This window comes from Coenobita brevimanus, chromosome 101 (genome assembly GCF_032717465.1).
Source record: "Coenobita brevimanus isolate Jiangsu-jjx chromosome 101, ASM3271746v2, whole genome shotgun sequence".
Classification (NCBI taxonomy): Eukaryota; Metazoa; Arthropoda; class Malacostraca; order Decapoda; family Coenobitidae; genus Coenobita; species Coenobita brevimanus.
In genome coordinates this window covers 13,084,195-13,104,942 of record NC_137054.1, presented here as the reverse complement: position 1 = coordinate 13,104,942, position 20,748 = coordinate 13,084,195, and the positions used below count along the sequence as shown (strand labels likewise).

The 20,748-nt window shown below is 43.4% G+C and overlaps 2 long non-coding RNA genes across 2 annotated transcripts; both read right to left on the bottom strand.

The window, feature by feature from the left end:
* Positions 1–6,174: 6,174 nt before the first annotated feature.
* On the bottom strand, positions 6,175–9,056 carry LOC145414831 (uncharacterized). Its single transcript, XR_013899974.1, has 2 exons — positions 9,015–9,056; positions 6,175–6,797 (listed from the first exon to the last, which is right to left on the bottom strand). It is a non-coding gene; the product is annotated as an uncharacterized LOC145414831 (long non-coding RNA).
* A 6,687-nt stretch (positions 9,057–15,743) lies between these two features.
* Positions 15,744–19,765, bottom strand: LOC145414830 (uncharacterized). The gene is made up of 2 exons (XR_013899973.1): positions 19,707–19,765; positions 15,744–16,355 (listed from the first exon to the last, which is right to left on the bottom strand). It is a non-coding gene; the product is annotated as an uncharacterized LOC145414830 (long non-coding RNA).
* Between the last annotated feature and the right edge of the window lie 983 nt (positions 19,766–20,748).

Genomic DNA, 20,748 nt, shown 5'->3' with positions numbered 1-20,748 from the left:
CCCGAGAATGCCTGCACCTAGAAAGAATGGGAAAGACGCGCAGGATGAGTATAGAATAAGAAAGAAAGGGCGAAAGAAAAGGTAAAAAGTAAGAGTTATGTACTTGTATATGCCGGCTCACATTCTGTCTGTCTGTCTGTCTGTCTGTCTGTCTGTCTGCCCCTCTCTCTCTCTCTCTCTCTCTCTCTCTCTCTCTTATTTTGTCGTCAAGGGAGATTATGACGAGGGTTCTCTTTTTCAGGGCTGGCGTGATGGTTCTAACGAGGGCGTTTTTGTGACATGTAGGTGGGATTTGCGGAGGATGTGCAAAGCCTTGTGAAAGATCATGAAAACGTTCCCTGTCTTAGCCTGAGATCGAACCCGCGTCTTGTCTAATCAGCACGTCTCTGTCAACTCTGCCACACCACCTTTCCCGCTACAGAGGCGCCTGGGAGTGAAGAGCTCGTATGCAGATCGATCGCAGCGTTTCATACCTGTAGAAGGTGTTCGCGTTTTTTTTCTAATTCCTGATACAGCCTGACAATTTTATTCAACTTAAGACAGATGTGTCGTAGTGCAGGCATGAAGGAGGGTGTCATTTAACTCCTCCAGCTTGAGAACGTCTCCCCAAAGCTCAGTAAAATCGCTTCGTTGTAGCAGTGATATTATATGTGATCGGAGTGAAGTGCTTATATTCTTTAATCCCCTGACTCATTGTTTACCTTTTCTTATTGCCTCCAAACGTTTTATTCTTAATAGGGTAGACAAAGTTCTAACTACGGGGGTTTGATATAGCTCTCAATGACCCCTTCACCACGACAGGTTTCCCGCTTAATATGAATGAAATCATCTGGATGTAGCAAGAATAAATCAAGAGAATATGTCAGTTGTTGTAAAGTGCTTTATTCCGACACGTGTTTGTTCCTTCCTCTGAATTCACTCCCCGTTATGCAATTATTTCCGTGTCTTAGTTCTATACTTCTCTCCTAAGCCAAATTAATCGTCTGATGGTAACAAGACGAAAATGTATCAGCATTACTTGTAACCCGGTGGACTGCAGGCCAAAGGTACTTTTGATCCGGAGTCTACAATTTTCCTTTTGGGGAACAGGGAGGAAATTGAAGGATTATGTACAGCAGGCCAGTGGAGTTTTCCGGCTTCTTCGTGCCACGGCGTGAAGGCGTTCTCTTCATCACCAGACCTATATATACATGATGTCATCATACGGTTAAAGGAGACCAGTCTTGTAGTGGAATCCAGTCGTCATTAACCCTTCGATGTGCTGTGATCTTTTCTGTTTATTCATGAGTCTGACAGACAAATTTGTTCTGCTCAGGGAAGACCTAATGAAGTGAAGGAATTTCCTTTCGTTGTACTCCACACCCCAGCCACCACACTCATCACCCTCACCCACATCACCATACCCCACAACAAACCCACCAAATTCAAGACCCTCACACTCTCTACCTTACCTCACACTCACCCTCACCTTACCCCACACCCTCACGCCCCCGCCTTACCTGACACCCACCCCGTCATACCCCACCCCCCACCCCACCATATTCAATATCCATCCCCCCCACCATACTCAACAACCTTAACTATCCCACATAGACCTCACACCCACCCCACCATACCTCACACTCACAACCACTCCGCCATACCCCACACCCACATCTACCCCACCGTACTCGACACCCTCAACTACCCCACCCTACCCCCACATATGCCACCATACCCCACACCTCCACCCACCCCACCGCAGTCAACACCTTCTCCCACGTCACCATACTCCACACCCACACCACCATACCCCACACTCATACCTACTCACCATACTCGTCTTCACCCACCTCACCAAACCCCACACTCACACGATTATACCCCACACCGACCCCATTATACCCCACACACACACTCACTCCACCCCACCATACTCACACCCACGAATGCTTCGATAATCACACATCGGCACCCACCCTCCATACCCCACATCCACCGGAACTTGAATTAAAGATTAAACACACGAATGTAAAGGTCGCAGAACAAAGTCAAATACAGCCATCAGGGTCGTGTGGTGGGATTCCCAGACATATTTACGATCGTTTCTCTACCGTAACTTAGACGTGTTTTTTGCAGAAAGAACTTTACACACACAGGACGATTTTTCACTCTCTTTTCCCTCTTCTATGGAAAAAAAGAAAAAAAAGAAAAGAAAACTGGGAAAATTTTACTCTACTAACCATTTATTTTCTTCTGTACGGGGGACAGTAGACATGGGGAAACAGTGCAGTCTCTTGTCCTTATTCTTCTGCAGTAAACAAATGTAGGTTACGACAGGAAATCGATCGTAAATTATGCTCGACAATCTCACGCCTCAGTTCATGTGTTCTCAGACGGTGCTACTCACAGGCCCGTACTCTCGTCGGTTAAAGAAGCTCCCTAACACCTTTTCCTAAGGGATCTATCTTGCTTATTACACTTGTCTATCCAGTTAGGCTATGTGTTACGTAAATCCTTCTATATATCGTCATACTCTGCCTAAATAAGGTACAAAAGGATATTCACCAGGTATATCCAGAAATAAAACGCTAAGGAAGAGGTGCTAGTGTTTTTCCTACTCATCCTGGCAAGCATTTATAGCTACAGTGAACTTCTAAATAACACACTAATCTCATTCAGCCGTACATATCCGTCATAACATTCCTTCATTTTTCATCGTGCATCTTTATTCCTCTTCCATCTCATTCAGTCTCACATATCCTCCATAACGTTCCTTCATTTTACTTCGTCCTTCATCACATCCATGGCATCTACCTTCAGTATACTCAATCTCAACGGTATATCGTCCGTTCAGCGTCCCCACTGCATAATAAAAAGGTCTGTTCACAGTATCTGGTTGACATATGTAACACGTCGAGGAAAGACATGCTAGAGTGACCTTGTGATTGAAAAAAAGAAAAAAAAGGTTCCACATAGTGCCAGGGTGTGCCCCGAGGATGACCGCACGTGGAGAGGAAAGGAATGATGCGTAGTTTTTTTTTTTTTTTTTTAATGCTAGGAAGAAGGAACTAAAGGCCATGAGCCCGCAAACTATTCCTTCCAAGAAAAAAACAAAATACAAGAGAGAGCGAAATTCAAGATCCGATCATTTCGAGATGCCTGGACACACTGCAATTGAAAGACTGGAGGTCATAGCTAGCAGGAAATACAGACAAAGGGAGACAGTTCCAGAGTTGGCCTGCTGTATAAATGAAGGACTGGGAGTAACGGTTAACTCTTGCTTTAGAGAACTGGACAGAAGAAGGATGAGAGTTTGGTGCTAGACGGGTGCTACGTGCCCGTTGTAGGGGTGGAGGGATGCAAACAGACAGTTCAGAGGAGCAGTGACCATTGAAATAGCGATAAAAAAGAGATAAAGATGCAACAGTGCAGCGAAGAGACAGAGTAAGAGGAGGAGAGTTAATGAGATGAAAAGCCTTTGACTCCACCCTATTGAGAAGAGCTGTATGTGGAGAGCCTCCCCACACATGAGAGTTGTACTCTACACACGGGCTGATAAAACTCGTGTATAAAGTCAACTGTGCAGGGGTAAAAAAAGAACGGAGTCCGCTTAGCACACCTAATCTCTTGGAAGCAGATTTTACAAGAGATGTAATATGATCTTTCCAAGATAAGTCCTGAGTGAATGAAACCCCATGCATGTTCAAGGATGATGCAGGATTAAGCTGAATATTATTAAACATTAGTGGGTACTCCTGTGGAAGATTTTGTCGGGTTGATAGGTGTAAGAACTGAGTCTTTGATGCAAAAAGTAAATAAATAAATGGATATATGAATAAATAAATAGATAAATAAATAAGTAAATCATCATCACCTACCTATATATCAACCCAGTCATCTACCCATCCACCCACCTATCCATTCATCCATCCCTTCTGCGCGAGATAAATTGTTTGTGCAGGGATAAAAATTTACTTGCTGACTTTTTGAACCCTCCCTCCAACTCCAAGGGACAATTAATTGTGTTATTTTCTGCCTTCCTTTGTTCCTTTGTACCTTTTACTTCTTTGAGCGGTTCAGGTGTGTGTGCGTGCGTGCGTGCGTGTGTGTGTGTGTGTGTGTGTGTGTGTGTGTGTGTGTGTGTGTGTGTGTGTGTGTGTGTGTGTGTGTGTAAATAAATAAAGGCAAATACATCACCTTGTTATCTGTAACACAGATATACATTCACATACACCAGGAAGAATGAGTTACGAAATGTCCCGGGCACTTTTGTACATTCAAGTCTTCTCCTTGGTGATATATTTCATTTATTTTATTGTCCCGCAGTCATGTCCTTTTGCAGCTTATTTCACGTAGCTCAGTGGCAGAAAAATATTATGTTACGGCAGTACATCCATTCCACAGCATTTCCTCGTGACTAGCTTTATATTCTAATGCCAATCTGTTCTTACAGCTCAGTATTGTAGGCGGAGAGATCGCAAGTTTAGGCCAAGTTTTAGTATCTTTTAACACTGGCTTCTGCTCAACGGGATTTAAAGGGATTTAATCATCCCCGAGCTAGGCAACTATGGCCATATAGCCCCGCTAGGTTACAGGAGCGCGCTACCACTCCCGGCAACGGTGACCCGTCAGAGGCTCGAACTCGCAACCTCGCGATTACGAGTCGGGCGTTCTACCTCTGAGCCACCGCGCCCCCTCTGCTCAACGGGAGATTTTAGATGATCTATGTCTGTTTCATCACGTGTCATTTCATTTCAGTTTTTCACGTGTGTACCAACAAGGTCAAGTGTGGGACTGAGTAGGAGTCGTTCGTAGACGCTGCAGACTGCCTCTAGTGTGAAGACATAAAAGTTCAGTCGACTGGGTCTGTCCGGTGCTGTGGTTACCGGACACACCCAGTGGGTCGCCGTACTTGCATCCGACGCCGTGACGGCAGATTCGTCATGACCGTGCCGTGTGAAGGGATACATAAGAAGAAGCATCAGTTGACTGCAGTTCACGGCGCCGTGCTATGAACGGCCACGGAGAGTAACCAGATTGTGTGAAAGCGGCTACACACACACACACACACACACACACACACACACACACACACACACACACACACACACACACACACACACACACACACACACACACACACACACACACACACACACACACACGCACGCACGCACGCACACCCACGCACGCACACACACACACACACACACACACACACACACACACACACACACACACACACACACACACACACACACACACACACACACAGAGGCAGACAAAAACATTATCGCTCCGCCTAGCCAAAGGGCGGACGATAATGATAGCCTTCCTTCAGTCCTGCCAACACCAGCCTTGTGTCAACTTGGGGTGATAGGAAATGATGGATGGTGGAGGTCTGGGGGTTCAGTGTCTCATGGTCAGCTGTGGGTGAGAGATGCGCGGGAGAGCATGGGGCTCCTCTGTTGAACATTATTTTTACACCTAGGTACTATTTCGTCTTCTGGGGCATTTTTTTTTTTTCACTCTTCCATAGATTCCGTACTATCTCCAGACGTCTGTTGTTTGCTATTTCAAAACGATTTCATTTTCCCCTCAGGAAGATTTGTCAAACTGAAGTGATTAGAGACAGATTAACTCAGTGGCCCTCCTATCCAGAGTAAAGTCTTTTGGTGACAAGAATAAACTACATTAAGACGTCATCTTCCTGAAGGGATTAACTTACCTGTTCTTTGGTGTCCTTACCTTAGACCCCTTGAATAGTTACCACAATTATGACCAGTTTGAAAATGCCGGGGGTTCTGTTAACTTTTATCTCCATTTGCCCTTTTTTGGATACCCCTCTTTTTCTCTCTCTCTCTTTGAGATGCTGTTCGTGTGTGTGCGTGCGTGCGTGCGTGTGTGTGTGTGTGTGTGTGTGTGTGTGTGTGTGTGTGTGTGTGTGTGTGTGTGTGTGTGTGTGTGTGTGTGTGTGTGATCTGGAGTCGAAAGCTTTGAAGATATGAATGATGTGTAAACAGGTGTGTGGCCTTTTTCACTGGCCTTTTATAATTCTAAATTTCGTGTGTTGTTTCTTATTCTAATATATGAATCTAGGATTGTGATGATGATGATGATGGTGACTCAGAAATTAGGAAATGGATGTAAATAAGACGCATTATAAACGATGAAAGCGTTTAATATCATTCCAGGTAAATGCCAGACGGATTAAGAGGGTGAAAAAATTGTTAGCGAGACACACAGTAATGACAGTGACACATAACTCTAATTTGCAGGAAGGAGAAGGAGGGTAAACAGGAGAGTTTGTGATCGTTTTCCTCGGTTGTCTTCTTCTGTTATCCTCTTTGTTCAGGTGTTCAGATTTTTTAAAGGGCTTGTTGTGGTGGGATGTTGATTTCCGTAGCCCTTCTGACTTTCTACAAATCTTGTCTTTTCCGGTGGTAATTACTGTCTTGTTTTTGTCTTGAAGTTGCTGTAGTTTCTTTGTTACAGGTGTTGAAGATTTTTTTTTTTTTTTTTGAGAGGCTTTTGATAGTCACAGGTAGAACGATGATTTTAGCAGCCACTCCCATTGTCTGCTGGTCTTGTCTTTATCCGTAGAAACCATGGTGATGGTGACCAAAACCACCAAACCCACCAAATCCGCGATAGCCACCAAAGCGTCCAAAACCAAAGCGGCGTCCGTACCCCCAGTGCGGTTCTGGGTCAGGAAGGGCGTCTGGGTCAGGGTAGGGGTCGGCCAGGGGGTCAGGGAGGGCCTGCACCGCCACCATAGCGGCCAGAACCACCACCACCAGCAGAACCAGAGACAGCTGAGGAAGAAATAGGTTTAGGTGAATGCCTATCGACTGCACGAGGGAGGGATACATACACTGTCATAATGATGTTGACTGACACCCCTCCTTCCCACACACACACTCCATGTAAGAGAAATAATATTTTGCTTTTGCTTTAACTGTACATTTCTCAAAATGAATATTACGTACGATTTTGGCTTCCTTCGAAATTACTTTGGTTTCGAGGAGAGTGCTGAAGGAGAAATTAGCGTCTGCTCTGTTGAAGATGGGTGTGTATGTAGACAAAGTGGCATTGTGTATATATGAGGCGGAGGTCCATAATACTAGGAACGAGAAAAGTGTGAAAGTTTTGGAAGCGATGCTCCCAAAGACTATGAAAGGCTAGAGAGAGAGAGAGAGAGAGAGAGAGAGAGAGAGAGAGAGAGAGAGACGCAGTATGATGGAAAAGACTGCATAGGGCACGATGAGAGACCGATGAAGAACATATGCACATCTGTAGTGGAAAGACTAAGAAGAACGGGAAATCCAAGGTGGAAGAAAGATAATATAGACATAGGCAACGCTACTCTGTTGCAACTTCGTACCCGACCAAGCGTATATCCCCCACATCCCTGCACACTTAACCAAGCGCATAACGGCCCTTGACCCCTCCCCTCCCCCTCTGTATAACACGGAGACATTAAAACTTAAAAATTTCAGTCGTTTGTCTGTGGTAATAGATAAGTTATGAGCACATTTGATATTATAACTCCTACTTTTTTTATTTTTTTATTTAGGCAGCCATTTCTTTTGATTACGTACCAGCAATAGGCATAGTCATGAAACGTCATACATAATTAGATGTTCGTATAATCATTTGTCATGTACAATTTTTGCCTCCTGGGTATAATAGTTGCAAACTTCTAATACATTGGGCTCTACAGATTCCTTGCCGCGTCGCATTGAAATCTCTGAGAAAATTATTCTTTTTCTTTTACTTTTTCATTAAAAAGAAAACTACTTAAGACATAGCATTCTACCTATCAAAAGGCACCAGTTCACTGTAAGGTACAGAACTATTTAATATTTCATGTCTCTATAGTGAGTACTACCTGATTTCTGGCCTGGAAACGAAATATCTATGCCACCTATTGATCCTAGTCCCAGTGAAAACAATACCCTCCTCTGACACTGTCAGGTGGAGGGTAAAAAAGATCTGAATCACAGAAATCTAACTATGCGAAAGGCGTGCATGGAAGAGGAGAACTGAAGTGAAGGGAGATTTTCATTGTCAGTGATATGTTACCTGGAACTGGTGAGGAGATCGGGGTAAACCAGAGAATAATAAACTGTCTGGTTCGGGATGTTTGATTCATATCTTGGTGCAGATAATTATAAATTACAAAGCGCTCAGAGTGAACATATCTCCGTCAATGCCATTGCCATTAAAAAATGATCCAGATCCGTGGGTATCCCGGATCCACCCCCAAATTTAATCTATTCTTTCTTGGGTCATGGCCCACCTTTCCACAAAATTTCATTGAAATTCATTGAGAACTTTTGGAGATATTGTGAGGGATACTCCGGATCCGGATCTGCCCCCAAAATTAATAATTTCTTCCTTGGTCCATGGCCCACCCTTCCACAAAATTTCATCAAAATTTGTTCATAACTTTTTGAGTAATCCTGTTAAGGGATCTGTGGATATAGGATCCGGATCCGGATCCGGCCCCCAATTTAATAATTTATTCCTTGGTCCATGGCCCACCCTTCCACAAAATTTCATCAAAATCCGTTCATAACTTTTTGAGTAATCCTGCTAACAGACAGACAGATAAACAAACCAACAAACCAACGAGGGGTAAAACATAACCTTGGCGGAGGTAACGAGAGAGAGAGAGAGAGAGAGAGAGAGAGAGAGAGAGAGAGAGAGAGAGAGAGAGAGAGGTGAATGTGGGGGAATGAGACCTCTCTCTTTGTTTTCGAGGAGAAGCTTGAAAAAGGGGAATCTCTCCAAAAGTATTCAAAATCATCTGGTGGCAGCTGGAGCAAAGAGAAGACTTTATCTTACAATACGGGAGCTGAAACTATTTCAGTCAACTCTTTGCAGCATAGAACGTCTTGTGGATATATATATTTTATTTTATTATCACTAAAGGAGTAGTCTAGGGAGAGGGTGACCTGTGCCTGACGGAGGGTTAAGAAAAGATAGAGTCTCCTGGGTTGAGACGTTTCCCAGGCGGTGCTACTCACAGTCGTCATGGCGAGTACTAAGGGCTGAGTGAGCGTGCAAGAAACGCTTGGTGCCTGTGTTGTCCCTGCTCGGCTCTGCTCCCTTATATACCCCTAGAAGACCCTGCCCCCCCCCCCTTCCGACACAAGTCCCGCCCACTGCCCTTGCATAACCACCACAGTATTTCTCCAGCACCACCTCTCACCATCCATCTAACTCCTTTCCCCTCACATTATACGTAGTCTCACCGATATACCCTGCTCCAATGTCCCCGTTACTCAGACATAAAGAGTATATGGTATAGGGAAGATGGGATATATGTGTCGGGGTGAGGAAAAATATACTTAGGGTGCAACACGGGTGACCTTACAACAGCTGCCGTACTCAAGGGTCGAGAATAGTTCCCCAGTTAGGGTCGTGGGTGTTCCCGGAGAATGCCTGCGCTTGGAAAGAATGGGAAAGACGCGCAGGTCGAGTTTAGGAAAAGAAGGAGGAAGCGAAAGAAATTATAAGTGTTATGTATATTCCAGCTTATTCTCTCTCTCTCTCTCTCTCTCTCTCTCTCATTTTGTCATGTGAGATTTTGACTAGGGTTCATTTCTTCAGGGCTGGTGTGATGGTACTAACGGGGGTGTTTTTGTGACATGAAGGTGGGTCTTGTTTAGGATCTGTAAAGCCTTGTGGAAGATCATGAAAACGTACCCTGGCTTAACCTGAGATCCAACCGGCTTCGCGTCGGGCCCACGCCTCTATCCAGTCTGCCACATCACCTTTCCCACTTAAGAGGCGCCTGGGAGTGAAGAGAGCTCATATGCAGATCGATCTCGCGGTTCATACCCGTAGGAGAGAATGCGTCCGTATTTTTTTATTTTATTATTATTGCTAGCGCCGGACGATTTTATTCAACTTAGGACAGATCTGTGATAGTGCAGGGATGAAGGAGGGTTATATTTAACTCCTTCAGCTCGAGAAAGCCTCTCCAAAGCTCAGAAAAATCGTTTCGTAGTAGCAGTGATATTGTACGTGGTTGGAGTGAAGTGCTTTATTTCTTCAGTCCCATGACTCATTGTTTACTTCTTCTTATCACCTCCAGTCGATTTTATTCTTCATAGAGGAGACATGTTTCTAACTATGGGGGGTTTGATATAGCTCTCAGTGACCCCTTCACTACGAAAGGTTGCCACATCAGTATGAATGAAATCACTTGGATGTAGCAAAAATAAATCATGAGAATATGTCAGTTCGTTTCAAAGAACTTTGTTCCCACCCTTGTTTGTTCCTTCGTCTGAATTCCGTCGTGCAGTTTTTTCCGTGTCTTTGTTCCATAATTCTCTCCTGAGCCAAATTAATCGTCTGATGGTAACAAGACGAAAGTGTATCAGCATTACTTGTAACCCGGTGGACTGCAGGCCAAAGGTACTTTTGATCCGGAGTCTACAATTTTCCTTTTGGGGAACAGGGAGGAAATTGAAGGATTATGTACAGCAGGCCAGTGGAGTTTCCCGGCTTCTTCGTGCCACGGCGTGAAGGCGTTCCTCTTCATCACCAGACCTATATATACATGACGTCATCATACGGTTAAAGGAGACCAGTCTTGTAGTGGGATCCAGTCGTCATTAACCCTTCGATGTGCTGTGGTCTTTTCTGTTTATTCATGAGTCTGACAGACGAGTTTGTTCTGCTCAGGGAAGACCTAATGAAGTGAAGGAATTTCCTTCCGTTGTACTCCACACCCCCGCCACCACACTCATCACCCTCACCCACATCATTATACCCCACAACAAACCCACCAAATTCAAGACCCTCACGCTCTCTACCTTACCTCACACTCACCCTCACCTCACTCCACACCTTCACGCATCCCACCTTACCTGACACCCACCCCGTCATACCCCATATCCACCGGAACTTGATTTTGAGATCAAACGCTCGAATGTAAAAGTCGCAGAACAAAGTCTAATACAGCCGTTAACATCGTGGTGTGGGATTCTGAAATATATTTACGATCGTTTGTCTATCGTAACTTACACTTATATCTTGTAGGAAGAACTGTACACAGGCAGGACGATTTTTCTCTCTCCTTTCCTTCTTCTCAAAGAGAAAAAAATAATAATAATAAATCTTAAATGTCGGGACCAACTGCCTAGCCCCGGGCTCCTACGCTCCTCATGGGGAAATGTAGGATTGGATGATGGATGGATGGATGGATGGTGATGAATATGATAACCTGCGAAGATTATCCTCTACTAATCATTTTTTCCCCATCTGTAGGGTGGACAGTAGACATGAAGGAACAGTGCAGTCTCTTGTCCCGGGTCTTTCTGCAATAAACAAATCTGGGTTGCGACAAGGAATCGATCGTAAACTATGTTCGACAGTCTCACGCCTCGGTTCTTGTGTTTCCAGACGGTGCTACTCACAGGCTAATTAAGCTCCCTAACACCTTTTCATAAGCAATTTATGTTGCGTATTACACGTATATGCCCTTTTATGTGTTATATAAATCCTTCTAAATTTCGTCACACTGCTTGAATAACGTACAAATAGATATTTACTAGGTACATCCAGATATAAATCATTAAAGAAGAGGTGCTAGGAACCTCTAGCCGCTTATGTTTTTCCTACTCAGCCTGGTAAGCCTTTATGGCCACAGTGAACTTCCAAATAACTCACTTATCTCATTCGGCCTTTTATATCCTCCATAACATTCCTTCATTTTTCATCGTGCATCTTTATTCCTCTTCCATTTCATTCAGTCTCACATATCCACCATAACGTTCCTTCATTTTACATCGTCCTTCATCATATCACTGGCATCTACCAACAATATACTCAGACTCACCGGTATATCGTCCTTTTAGCGTTCCTCTTGCTTAATAAAAAGGTCTGTTCACAGTATCTGGTTGACACAAGTAACATGTTGAGGAAGGACAAGCAAGAAAGAGTGACGTTGTGATAGAAGAAAAAAAAAAATTCCACATAGTGCAAGGGTGTGTCCCGAGGGTGCCCGCATGTGGAGAGGAAAGGAATGATGCGTAGTTTGAGGACAAGAAGTAAACAAATAAACAAATAAATAAATTGAGTAAGTAATAAAGTAATTAGGCAAATAAATCAATAAATCATCATCATCACCAACCTATCCATCCGTCCAGTCACCTACCCATCCACCCACCTGTCCATTCATTCACCCCTTTTGGGCGAGATTGATTGTTTGTGCAGTGACAATTGCCTGCTGGCTTTCTGAACCCTTCCATTTGAACTGACCAATAGTTGTGTTGATGTCTGCTTTCCCTTGTATTCCTTTGTGTCTTTTTCTTCTTTGAGAGCTTCGTGTGTGTGTGTGTGTGTGTGTGTGTGTGTGTGTGTGTGTGTGTGTGTGTGTGTGTGTGTGTGTGTGTGTGTGTGTGTGTGTGTGTTTGAAAATAAATAATTAAAGGTAAATGCATCACCTGGTTACCTGTAATTTAAAGACATGCACAAGGAAGAATGAAACACGAAAATAGCCAGGACGCTTTTTTGCAAACGCGTCTTCAGTCTGGTGTTCTAGTTCATTTGTTTTATGTTGGCCCACAGTCACATACTTTTGCAGCTTATTTCACGCAGGTCAGTGGCAGTACATCCATTCCACAGTACTTCTTCGTGATTAGCACCATATTATAGAGTCAATCTGTTGTTACAGCCCAGCATTCTAGACTTAGAGATGACAATTTTAGTCCTACTGCTTCTGCTCATGGTAGTAGATGATCTATGCTTGCTTCAAAACTTGTCATACTGATGTAAAGTAAGTCATTTAATTTCAGTCATCCACACGTGTACCAACAAAGTCAGGTGCGGGAAAGAGTAGCAGTCGTGCGTGGACGCGTCAGACTGCCGTGTAATGTGAAGACATGAACAAGTTCAGTCGACTGGGTCTGTCCGGTCCTGTGGTTACCGGACACACCCAGTGGGTCGGCCGTACTTGCATGCGGCTCCGTGGCGGCAGATTCGTCGTGACCGTGCCGTGTGAAGGCATACATAATATGAAGCATCAGTTGACTGCAGTTCACGGCGCCGTGCCATGAACGGCCACTGGGAGTAACCGGATTGTGTGATAGCGGCTACACACACACACAAACACATACACATACACACACACACACACACACACACACACACACACACACACACACACACACACACACACACACATATATATATATATATATATATATATATATATATATATATATATATATATATATATATATATATATATATCACACACACACATGTGTGTGTGTGTGTCTTTGTATCTTTGTATATGTGTATATATGATTAGAGAGAGAGAGAGAGAGAGAGAGAGAGAGAGAGAGAGAGAGAGAGAGAGAGAGAGAGAGAGAGAGAGAGTTTAATTCCAGGGTACAAGTATTCGTAACTGTCTCACCGCGTTAGACGAAACTGAGCTGGAATAATTATCTTCGCGTAATAATAATTATCAGTGTATGTCTTTTTCTCTCTGTCCCTGTCTCTGTCTGTCTGTTTGTCCGTCTGTCTGTCTGTCTGTCTGTCAGTCAGTCAGTCAGTCAGTCTGTCTGTCTGTCTGTCCGTCTGTCCGTCTGTCTGTCTGTCTGTCTGTCTGGCTGTCTCTCTCTCTCTCTCTCTCTCTCTCTCTCTCTCTCTCTCAATCTCTCTTTGTTCTCCGTCTTAACGCCTGCCATGCTAAGTATTCTGGCACTGGTGAAAATCAAGACAATGATACCTTTTAGTCCTGCTGACACCATACGATTTTATTCGGCTAAGGAAGTGCCTCTCGTTGTGGAAGGATCAGGAACACCTCATTTTAACTTCATCAGTACGATGACACCCCTTTTATATTATTCCAGCTGTTGCCAGACGATTTTACTCTGCTTAGGGAAGGCCTTCTTGATATGAAGGGGTTGTTGTTGTTGTTGTTGTTGTTGTTAATGTTGTCGGTTGTTAATGTGACCCCAGACTTATCTGAATGTTAACCTGGTAGACTACAGGCCTGGTTTGTTCTCCAGCAATCGACCATCCTCATTTTGGGGGATTAGGGAGGGAGTTGAGAGACGTCCGCAAAACAAGACAGTGGATCTGCCCGGCTGCATCAGTGCCACCACGTGAAGGTGACCTTCTTCATCACCTGTGAAAGGGTTAGATACACTGTCCATTCACTCCTTCAGTACAACGACACCGTTTACATTTCTTACTTGCTATCGCCAGACAGTTTTATTCAGCTTAGGAAGGACCTCTTGTTGTGAAGGGGTTACAATGACCAGTCTTAGAACCTGCTGGTCTGGTGGCTGGCACTCTCCTGTCGGAGTGACGGCCTTGCTTAGGTTCCATCTCCAAGAAGTGACTGGAGGTTTTTCGATCACGTCATGCCATTGGGGAAAGTAGGCTGGTAATCTACCCTTAAATATACCGGTTCTTGGTAGCCTAGGTTGGCCCCTCACACCAGAAGGACGATAATAAGGAACTGGTTATTTTCATGTTGTCATTATACCTGTCATCAGATATTAACCATGTCTCTGATAACTGCTTTACTTTTCTCAGGTAACCATAAGGCTATACTATTTAGCTGAGGAAGAATTCAGTAGAACCGGATTCATCGTTTTAATGAGGCAAACATATTTCATCCAAAAATATAAATGAGCCATAGTTTTCAGTCCCAAGAGCAGTCAGAAAATCAGATACTCTCCCAGTTTTGTCTAAAGATTTTTTAAATCAGCGAAACACAACTACAGTGATATCTTTAATAAAACATTAATACATGGCTCGTGCAGGTCGACTTTTTCGCTATGTACTCAGCAAATATTAAGATGATATTTAATTCTCTTTCTGTATTCACAGTTACCCACAGTACTTCTTTGACTCCACCTTCAAGCGTGTGAGTCGTCTTGGGCCAGCAGGTATGACTGCTGAGGTGTGAGAAGGGCCCAGTGCGAATGAATGAGTGAAGGTGATAGATGGTGGAGGTCAGGGAGTTCACTGCCTTACGGTCAGAAGTGGGTGAGAGATGCACGGGGAGAGCATGGGACTCCTCTGATGAACATTATTTTTGCACATCGCTACGATGACGTCTTTTGGGACATGTTTTCACTCCTCCATAGATTCCGTGCCATCTCTAAACGGCAATAGTTTGCTATTTCAAAATGATTTCATATTCCTTAAGGTAGATTTGGCAAAGTGGAGTGATTGGATATAGTCATAATTAACTCAATGGCTTTCTTATCCAGAGTGAAGTCTTTTGGTGACAAGAATAAGCTATGTTAAGACGACATCGTACTGAAGAGGTTAACTTACCTGTTCTTTGGTGTCCTTCCCCTATACTCCTAGACTAGTTACCATTATTATGGCCAGTTAAAAAAATACTAGGGGTTCTGTTACCTTTTCCCTCCATTTGCCTTGTTTTTTATGTCCCTCTTTTGTTCTTTTTGAGGTGGTGTGTGTGTGTGTGTGTGTGTGTGTGTGTGTGTGTGTGTGTGTGTGTGTGTGTGTGTGACGTGGAGACGAGAACTTTGAAGATTTGAATGATGGGTAAATTATTGTAGATGTGTGGCCCATTTCACTGGCCTTTTATACTGTTAATTTTCGCGTGGTTGTTTTCCTTTTCTAACATTTGGATCTAGGACTTTGATGACGATGATGATGATGATTCAGAAATTAGGAAATGGATTGTAATAAGATACATACTAAACGATGAAAGCATTTAATTTCATTCGAAGCTAAATGCCAGACAGACTAAAAAGGTGAAAAAAAAAAAACATTAACAAGACACACAGTAATGACAGTGACACAGAATTCTGATTTGCAGGAAGGAGGAGGAGGAGGAGCGTAAATAGGACAGGTAGCAATCGTGTTCCCAGGTGTTCGTTTTGTTAACTTCTTTTCTACAGGTGTTCAGATTATTTAAGGGGCTTGTTTTTGTGGCAGGATGTTGATTTCCGTAGCCCCTCTCACTTTCTGCCACCCTTGTCTTTACCAGTCGTAATTTTTGTCGTGATCTTGTTTTGAAATTGTTGTCGTTTCTTTGCTACAGGTTTTGAAGATTTTTTTTTTTTTTTTGAGAGTCTTTTGATGGTCACATGCAGAATTATAATTTTAGCAGCCCCTCCCATTGTCTGCTGGTCTTGTCTTTACCCGTAGAAGCCATGGTGATGGTGACCAAAGCCACCAAAGCCACCAAATCTGCGATAGCCTCCAAAGCCTCCAAAGCCGCCAAAGCCTCCAAAACCACCAAAGCGGCGTCCGTAGCCCCAGTGCGGTTCTGGGTCAGGAAGGGCGTCTGGGTCAGGGTAGGGTAAGGCCTGTACCGCCACCATAGCGGCCAGAACCACCACCACCAGCAGAACCAGAGACAGCTGAGGAAGAAATAGGTTTACGTTAATGCCTATCGACTGCATAAAGGAGAGACTCATACACTTTCATAATGATGTTGATTCGTGCACACACACACACACACACACACACACACACACACACACACACACACACACACTATGGAAGAAGAAATAAAATATTCGTTTTCTTTTTAGCTTTACATTTCTCAGAAAGAATATTACATACGATTTTGATATCCTTTGAAATGTTTGGTTTATGCAATGTTGGACATGGATATGTCTTTTTATATGTAAGTAAACTATCTATCTATCTATCTATCTATCTATATCTATATCCATCTATCTATCTATATATATATATGTATATAGTACAACATTGGTCGCAGACTTAGAAACTAACATTAGCATTTGTTGTAAGTTTTGTTAGGGGAGGACATTAAGAGTTAATGTGTACGAAACTAAAGCAATGGGATGCAGGATGTGGTGGCAGAGCCTAACGATGTATTAGTATACTGAAATGGGGATGTTTGGGAGGAAGTGGCAGATCTGTATTATTTTTTTGGTTCGCTTCTGGTTCCACAGCAGGACAGGGAACCTGAAGAAAGGCATGAAGCGGAAGAAGGGACGAAATAGACTTGTTGCCGGTTCTAGGTAAACATGGCAGATGCACTCTGCCATGCTCTTAGAAGCTTACGGGATAGGTATGTATTTTTAAATTTAATTTATCATTTGCACTGATCAAGACGTGATAACTTTCTTTGCGGCTGAAAGGAAGCAGCCGCCTTGTTGCTGATGACGTCAGTATTCATACTGCAGTCGGGAAGGGCCTGGCCGCCGCCCTTCCCTGCAGTCGACGCTCCAGTCCATCTCACAATAATTTACCAGTAACAGCGATAGTAGTTGTCAAGGTATTTACCGACATGGCCACGGTAGATCCAAACTACCCGCTTCAGGTATGTTGTGAAGGAATACTTTTCATGGTGTAAATGGGTGGTACTTGTCAGGTAAGAAAATAGTGGTGAAATCGACTAGAAGTAGCTTACAGCTACACCATTCCTGAGTGGTGCTTATACCTCATGAGGTGGAAAATGTTTAACGTATAGCGAACAGTATCAGTCGTATGAGTTTATATTGGTATTATGTTTAATATTTGACCTCTTCATTATTAGTTTTCTGAAAGAACAGTCTCAGTGAGTGCCTCTGAACTTGATCGTAAAGTACAGTACCTTCAGGAGGGAACGACGAAACACCGAATCGGCGGTCATTTACCGAATCGGGACTCTTAATTGGTAAGTCTTATAGACTTTATCACCATATAGGTTGATAGACACCTAATTATCTGAAATCAGGTCAAATTTTTGCGTTTAATTTAACGTTTAAAAAAAAATCCGGACTCACCGCGAAAAGGCGCTAAAATTAGAGGAAGTGTTTCTCCTTTAGCTCAATAGTTTGACTCGTCAGACTTCTACTTTGTATAAATATTAATTTAACATACAAATGGATTTATTTGCACTTTAAATCAGTATTTGTGCATAACAGAAGTCTGTCAAGGCGTGTTGGCGATCTAAAGTAGCAATAATCGCTAACCGTAGCACATTTTCGCTCTGAATCCTGATTTTCTGCTAATAGCTAAATTAAGCACAGTTTTTTTTTTTTTTTTTTTTATTTATTTATTTATTTTTTTACCGAAGTTCAGATATGAACTTATCTGGTGAAAAAAATAATATTTTCACAACAGTAAAGACTGCATTCCAGCACTGGGAACTTCCGACGAGCAGCCAGCTACCACTGCTTTCGTTTATTGTTTTTGGCTGGTACACAGATGAATTATTTTCCCGGTGTGCTTTTATCTGTGCACTTACTCATTGGAAAGAAACACTAGCAATTATTCCTCATGTTACTGGGCATTCCTGGAGGTCAAGAAAACAGGACAGTGTTTGAAGGCTAAACGTAAACATAAGGGACTATGCCTCCTCAGTGTGAGTAGTGACATCACGACCAATCAGAGGCCGTTTCAGTCACATGATTTTTTCAGCTCCTTTACTATTATTTTTTCACGTACCTGCACAATTTCGGAGGGGAAATGATTGACAGTTATTTACTGCGTATTTTTTTACCTATACAAGTATCTTAAAAAAAAAAAACCGGAAACTTGTCAATTACTTGAGTGTTGAAGGAGAGATAAGCTTTTGTTCTGGTGAAGAAGGATGTATTTGAAGACAAAGTAGTTATGTGTATACGTAAGGCAGAGGTCATAATACTAGGAACGAGGAAAATGTGAAAGTTTTGGAGGCGATGTTCCCAAGGACTCTGAAAGACTAGAGAGAGAGAGAGAGAGACTGAAGACCCTGTATGATGGAAAGGGCTGTCTAGAGTAAGATAAGACGGATGAAGAACAGACCGGTATGGAAATCGGAAGTGGAAGGACTAAGAGGAAGAGGAAAGCCAAAAAGGAGGAAAGATAAAAATAAAGAACTGAAACACAGAAATCTATTTATGTGCTTAGGAGAAAGACGAGCATGGAAGAGAAGAAATTGCAATGACGATTCTCGTTTTGAGTGATCTGCTGCTTGGAAAATGTTAAGGGACAAGAGTATACCGCAGAATAATAAGCTAGGTCTGGTTAAGGATGTTTGAATTTTACTTAGGTGCAGACCATTGTAAGAGAGAGAGAGAGAGAGGGGGGGGGAGGAGGAATGAGACCGCCTTCCTTGTTCTCGGGGAGAAGCGTGAAAAAGGGGAGTCTTCTCTAAAGGAATGAACCTTATCTGCCGGTAGCTTCACACACACACCACAAAACAGCAAGAAGACACGGCGTATGTGCTAGGACTGTCTTCCCCTTTATTATTCACAAGACAGCCCACACGCCACTGACCGGGCTAATGTATGGCCCGGGTGTCGTATGAACGGAGTGACTTATGCTGAAAGTTACCGTTCCGCTCAGTGCGCATGCGCCGAGTGGCTGTTTAGCTTCTATTTTGAAAGTATCCGCATGTTATCTCAAATATTGTGCCATTTATCAACAACATTGTCTGAAATACATGTGCCAGGAAGATAGTTGGATGTCTTATCGACCTGTAGGTAACTATAGGGCAATATATGGATCTTCATTATAGGTAAAGAGAATCTGAACGAACGAACGAACGGCGGTAGCTTGAGCGAAGGGAAAAGATTTTATTGTACAGCAGAGGATCAGAAACTGTACAGCAGCGGATCAGAAACTATCTCGATCAACTCTTTATAGCCTAGAACGTCTTGTGGATATTTCTTTTTCTAACTAAAGGATCTGCTTCGGGAGAGGGCGAGCTGTGCCTGACGGAGGGTTAAGAAAAGTCTCCTGGGTTGAGAGGTTTCCCAGGCTGTGCTACTCACAGTCTTCATGGCGAGGATTGCGGCTTGCGTGAGTGTGTAAAAAACTCTTGGAGCTTGTGTTGTCCCTGCTTGGCTCGGCTCCCTTAAATACCCCTCGCAGATACCCCTCCCCTCCCCTCATGGGGCAAAGCAAGTCCCGCCCACATCCCTTGCGTAATCCCCCAGAATATTTCTCCAGTTATCACCACCAACCACCTTCCATCATACTCTTTTCCCCGCACAGTATACTCAGACTCACCGATATACCCTGCTCGAACGTCCTTTTTACTCTGATATAAGACTGTAAGGAAGATGGGATATACTGTATGTACCGGGGTGAGGAAAGATATAGCTACTAAGGGTGCGACACGGGTGACCTTGCGATGGATGCCGTACTCAGCGGCTGATAAAAGGAGTTCCCCAGGTAGGGTCGTGGGTGATCCCCGAGAATTCCTGCACCTGGAAGGAAAGGGAAAGACGCGCAGGTGGAGTTTAGAAACAGAAAGAAGTGATGAACGGAAGAAAAAGTAATGAGTCTTGTATATTCCGGCTCATTTCGGCTCACAGTTCCTCTCTCTCTCTCTCTCTCTCTCTCTTTGTCGTCAAATGAGATTTTAACCAGGGTTCTGTTATTCAGGGCTGGTGTGATGGTATTAACGGGAGTGTTTTTGTGACATGTCGATGGGTCTTGTGGGGGATCCGTAAAGCCTTGTGGAAGGAAGAATGACCTTGTGGTTGAAAAAAAGAAAAAGAAAAGGATTCCACACAGTGCCAGAGTGTGCCCCGAGGATACCCACACGTGGAGAGGAAAGGATTGATGCGCAGTTTGAAGGCAAGAAGTAAATTAATAAATAAGCGGATAAGTAAATAAACAGAGTAAATACTAAGTAAATATGTAGATAAATAAATAAATCATCATCATCATCAACCTATCCATCCACCCTCTCATCTACCCATCCACCCACCTGTCCAGTCATCCACTCCTTATGGGCGAGATTGATTGTCTGTGCAGAGATAATTGTCCTGCTGACTTTCCAAACTCTCCCACTCGAAGGGACCAATA